This window comes from Nematolebias whitei, chromosome 10, assembly GCF_014905685.2.
Source record: "Nematolebias whitei isolate Nwh7 chromosome 10, NemWhi1, whole genome shotgun sequence".
Lineage (NCBI taxonomy): Eukaryota > Metazoa > Chordata > Actinopteri > Cyprinodontiformes > Rivulidae > Nematolebias > Nematolebias whitei.
In genome coordinates, this window is record NC_056507.1 from 27821614 (window position 1) to 27827707 (window position 6094).

The following is a 6094-nucleotide window of genomic DNA, read 5'->3' on the forward strand; positions in this document are numbered from 1 at the left end:
TTTTGTTGTCAGAGTAAATATCTGGTCTGCCATTTTAAATCTTTAAAGCCATTACTCCTGCTCATCTAAACTCAGGAAGGCTGAGTATTTCTGTGAACGCTGGTGTTAACTGGTAGAATGTGCTTCAGTCTTTATCTGCTTTATCCACACGGGCTGGCAATTTTGTGCGTCTGCTAACTCAGCAGTGCAACTTTTTTGTGTATGTGTGTGTGTGTTCCACTTTTCATACCATCCTCTGTTAGGTCTCTTCTGAGCTCAAACCAAAGCTCAGATAACAGCCTGTGACTGAAAGTTGTTGGTAACCTGATTCACATAAAACCAGGAGGCCCAAACTCAAGGGAAAAGTTCACAATTGAAGTTCTGTTCTCGTTCTAAAACTAGATCCACTCTTGAATTTCAGTGATGGGCCGATGTAAACACAATCTGAGAGGTTTGGAATGAAAAGAAGAGCAAATACATTCTCCTGAACCACGCGGGGAATCATATGATGCGTTAGATAACATTACATATTACAGAATGCATATCTGCAAAACTGACTGAGTTACAGATGTTTTTGTTGGCTAATGTTGATTAGCTGTGGTGACCATTTTGATTAGGATTGATTCCAAAAGTTAAATTGTAGAGACACATCCGATAATTATTTCTTGAAATATTTATTAAAATGAAAAGTTTTGCTAAATTTATATCATCACTTACTTACCTAAGTACACCTTTGGCAAAAAAAAAAAAAAAAGTATATCCTAACATTTTAAGCATGAACTGAAGTAGTTTTGTTAAGTTATTTCTGTTATTGTACAATACAAAATATTTAAATAAGAAAATATTTGAGTTATGGTAATAGTTCAAAAAAATCTGAAGCATCGTTTACAGTGTTTTGAACATTTAGGCAAACTTTAACTGGTTAGATAACCTGACTGAACATTGTTGGATTATTTATTTACCTGGATTATTGAGAACGAACCTTGATGTTAAGCTGGTTACTTACAACAAAAACCATTATGTCAGTAATGAGAACATAAACAATAAAGGCAGGTTTGTTTGCAGGCGGAGAATCTGAATCCCGTGTATTTGATTTTTCTGACAGAGAAAATGGCAGTGAAAAATTGTTTATATCGGGACTATTCAGCTAAACTGCTCAGTTACTGAAAGCCACGCAACTCAGGGGCAGGACATCCAGCAGTTAAAGTCATTATGTAAATAAACCAACTACAGTAGTCCCTCGATACTTCATGCTTTGTTTATCACGGTCTCACTCTATCACGGTTTTTCAAAATAAGATTGGACATGACACACAATTGGCTGATTGACTGATGAGCCGCATGATCGGCATCACATTTTTATTTAAAATAATTTCTTTAAATTATTTAGCACCTGCTGCACCTGGGTGCAGCCCACAGCTGCAGTAGAAGCTTCCTTCTGCAACGTGTCACATCTCCATTCTGCACCAGAGAAGTGGGCGTGGCCAAAAGCTCTTGCAGATGGCAGCAGGAGGCAGGAAGCTGAAATCATGACATTCTGTGCTCTTTTAGAGCTTTAAGAGTTTCGAAACGTTGTTTAGAATATTGCAAGGGTGTGGGAAGGGTTTAAAAGACCTTTATATATACTAAAATAAACTACTACTTACTACCTGTACTACTATTCCTACTTCACGGTTTTTCACTTATCGCAGGGCTTCAGGGTACAGATCCCCCGCGATAAACAAGGGACTAATGTATTTTGTTGCACTGAATCATAAATGCAATAAACAGAACCCAAAACCCAAACCCAGAACCCCCCCCCCCCCCCCCCCAAAAAAAATAAAATAAAACAAAACATTTTTTATGAACTCACTGGTGGGCCAGACTGAAGTTACCCGTAGGCCACATCCGGCCCGCGGGCCGCCCTTTGGATAGCCCCAGTCTATATTTTAAGTTAAAGGGGGAAAAAGACTTACAGAAAGTAGCCTTGAACACAAGTGTTGCAGACTTCAGGGTCTTCTGGGAAGAAAAAGGAAAAAAGGTGAATAATTAGACATCAGATGGAGAAACTGCACTGTCCACCATCAGGATTAGGATTTTAATCTGCAGCATTGACCATTTTTTACATTAGGACAACAGACCTGTAGAGCATGTCTTGCAGCCCATTTCACAGTCAGTGCACTCTCCTGTATCTGGGTCCTGCACTTGCCCTGAAACGCACGCACACACACACACACACACACACACACACAGTCCCAGAACAATGAATGTCTTTCTCCTTAAGTTACAGCCTACACATGGATTCTGATTCACATTTACCTATGTCACAAAGTGCAGTTTGGCAGAGCCCATTCTGGAGTTTGTAGTGCTCCCGACATTTGGCACACAAATTGCCATCTGCGCAGAGTTCACAATTGGCTATGCAGGGCAGGCATGCATAGTGACCCCTGTCAGGGTAGAATCCCCTGGGGCAGTGTGTCCGACAGCGACCTTGGTGGAGGAAACGCTCCTGTCCGTCTTCATCTGAGGAGGGCAAGGAGGACTTATAAAGAAGTTCAAGTATTTTCTCTGCTGATGAAGATTAAGTGAGCATAAATTTATATATATATATATATTTTTTTTTTTTTTGATTCTCATCATGAAAGAGAGCTCAAAGAACTGCCGAGCAATGGCATGCACTCTTTGCCTCCACTGAAACAAATGGAGAGGCTCACCGAGCGGATAGGTGCAGATTATTACAGGGATTTGGGGAATAAATCACACATGTAATAAAAAAAAAGAGAGTGGCAGCATCTCAGCATATTGACTGCAACAAACAGACGACAGCATGAAAACCACTTCCTGACTGGTGATGCTTCAAATAGAAGTAATCAGACACAGATGAGGGCTCACAGCCTAAGACAGTGTGGTATTTGTTATTTGACTGATCTAATGATTGTTTCTCTGCCACCTGCCACTACAGCCGAACACCTGAGGCGTCTCTGGGAGCAGACGGGTTGCAGAACGATCCTCAGCACCGTTGCACCCAAGTTGTGTGACGTTATGAGCGACAGGGTGGAGAGAGAGAGAGCAGTGGGGAAAGGCAGCAAACAGAAATGATTTACCACTTTGTTCTTTAAGAACAGTCATGCACGACTAGGGGGGTGGGGTTGTAAGGAAACTCCTTCTGGTTGATACTGCCACAGGAATCACTTTAAGGGTTAGATTTCAGCCTCTGATTAACAAAGACCCCATTATGAGTTGACTGAAATACACTGAGCAAAAAAAGAAAATGGATCACTCTTTCGTTTCTCTTTAAACTTGCGTCGAAGGTGGTCCCTGTGGCAGAAAAATCAACAAGTTCTACGGGTGATCTTTGGCTGTTTTACAAGCGTAAAGCTCAGCTGAATGCCTTTCCTGCAGTACAAAAGACTCTGCTTTGGTAACCATTACACCGTGCTCTTTGGAGAGAGAAAAACTGTTTTGTTCTGTAGGATTAATGAGCCTAAACGGCATTTTATACAATCTGACATCTGTAGGGCAAATAAAAAAAAAAGCACACAAGGAAGCAAAAAAGCATAAAATTTCCACATTTAAGTAATAAATAAAAATAAAACTTGTTTAGAAAGAAACAACAAGCCTCTATCCACACATTATCAGGAAAATAAGCACATCCACATCTGATTTTAAACCCTGTGTTAAAGTATTTGTCACTCACAAACTCCACAGGTGGTGCAGTCGAACAGCTCTTGGCCATTGCACTCGGAGCAGGTGGGGTGGCACAGGACGCACTGAGTCTTCAGCAGAAACTGGCCGCTCGAGCAGGACGAGGAGGGCTCACATCCAATAAATCCAACAGACAGGACGAAGGAAAGGAGGAGAGCGGTGAGGAACCTCATGGCTGAGCTCCAGTCTTGTGAGAGGAAAAAAACTGCAAAAAAAAAAAAAAAAAGCTACAGAAAAATCAAATGGGAACAGCAAAGAAACAGGAGGAGGAGAGAGGAAGAGGTGTTGGTGCTGCAGGTGCACAAGCTGATCGATGTGTGGAGCTCTGATCCTGCAGCCTGATGGAACCTGCTGGACCTGTTCCACACAAAGCAACTAAAGGATGATCGGTGCTTTTATTTAACTTATTTACACATTGTTGTGTCTGAAGTCTAGAGTCATATCACATTTCTTTTTTATTTGCCTCTTGTGGTTTGTTGAAAGGTCTTGATTGATAAAATCTTCTGGATTTCTCAAGGTTTTTAACTTTTGTGTAAATGGTAATTGATTTCCTGCATTTTTTTTTCTTTTATTTGCAATTTTCTGTATTATTTATTTATGTACTCTATAATGACTTCTGCACTCTTTGGGCTATTTTAGCCACTTCTGTTGATCAGAGTATTCTGCTGGTTTAGGAGATGGGTGCTATGACTTTTGTATTTTGTCATTTAATAATTTTCTAAATATTTAATTATAGCCTATTTATTTTTCTAATGTATATTTTTAAACAAATGCTCTCCTCACAAAACGCATGGAGATCTCGTCAGCTTCTTCAAAAACTGTGTTAATTTTGAAATCAGCTTTGGCATACTTGCTCTAATTTAGTCTGTTCTATTTAGCTTTTAGCTAATGTGCTACTTTTAGCTAGCCCATTTCTATTTATAGCTTTTAGCTCCAATTCTGCTATATTTAGCTAACCTTCTGATACTTTAGCTCACCTATGATACTTTGCATTTTTAGCTTTCATGTATGCTTTTGTTAACTTTCAGCTATAATTTCAAGAAAAAATATCACGCCTTTGTTTCTTTTTATGCCTAAATGGCATTTTGTACAATTTGGCATCTGCAGGGCTACACCAGCTATAAAAAAAAGCATACATTTTCTACATTTAATTTTTACCTAGCCTTTTGCAACTTTTAGTAATTTACAACTTTTAGCTATTATGTTGCTATTTTGTAATTTATACTTGTGGTTTACACTTCAGGGTCACTGTATTTGTGACTTTTCAATTGTGTTTTGTTTCTTTTAGCTTTAATATCTCTGTTTCATCAGCACTCATCCATCTCTCAGTGCATTGTACTGTCAACCTACAGAACTCTTAGTTTCTTTCTTTTTGTGTAGCAAACTGAAAAAAACTGTTTAGTATTTCTTGAGGGTGTTCAAATATAGTTTTGCAAAATTTTCTGTAGTCACAACATGAATTTAAATATATTTTTTCTTATTCAACCTTTATTTATACAGGTTAGTCTCACTGAGCCTCGAGGACTCATTTACAAGAGATACCTGTTTTAATTAAAGAACACAGATGAGGTACGGACAACAATAGACAATATAAAATGAAAAGTAAATAAAAAAAAGGATGTTAAAATGAAATAAAAACAGTTACACTATGAAGCAATGTAAAATACTAAAGAGAGGAACATAACTATTAAATACCTTTAGTTGGCAACATCTTAAAACGCTGAAAAGACAAACAGTCTGGCTTTTCAACATGATAAATTCAGCGTTCAGCTACATCGTTTGTTTTTTGTTTTTAGCACAGCTCCCTCTGGCGGCGCTTCACTGGAGGTGCAACCGGTGCTGACGTCATGACGCTTGCGGAGGAGGCGTGGCTTCGTTCTGCTGCAGCAGCGGAGAAACATGACATGAGAGGCGAGGGAGTGAGACAGCCTGGTAGGAATAAACGATACGTCAGAGGTCTGGAGGAAAACGTAATGATGAGGAGCAATGACTGAAACCACCACGGTAAGAGGCTGAGCGCTTTTCATTTCTCCTTTATTATATCCCCACCTGTATTTTTCTCCCCGAACTAATCTTCGTGGCTCATTTGAGACAGTGAACACAAAAGGCTGCCTCTGCAGAAACAAGGTGCACCTGCTTTTTATGCATGTACGTGCCTCGATGCTTTCAACTTCAGGTTACGTTTATTTCAGGTCGAAGGCAAAAACACCAAGGCCCCGAATTTAATCTCATCGATGGTTTGGGACTAAATTTTTACCGGATGTAGAAGTGAAATGCTGTAAACATGTAAACATGTAAACATGTATGTCTCAGATTCCTATGTAGGACCATACAGTAGCAACATATAGCCTACATAAAATAAATGTAGGTGTAGTAGCATATATGTATACACACACACACACACACACACACACACACACACACACACACAC

General features: G+C 39.4%; 1 long non-coding RNA gene across 1 annotated transcript in view; it reads left to right on the forward strand.

The window, feature by feature from the left end:
- The first annotated feature begins 5515 nt into the window (after positions 1-5515).
- LOC119415748 overlaps positions 5516-6094 on the forward strand; it is a 25135-nt gene continuing 24556 nt past the window's right edge. Inside the window, exon 1 of the long non-coding RNA XR_005187068.1 lies at positions 5516-5666. This is a non-coding gene — a long non-coding RNA (uncharacterized LOC119415748). The remainder of the gene's footprint in view (positions 5667-6094) is intronic.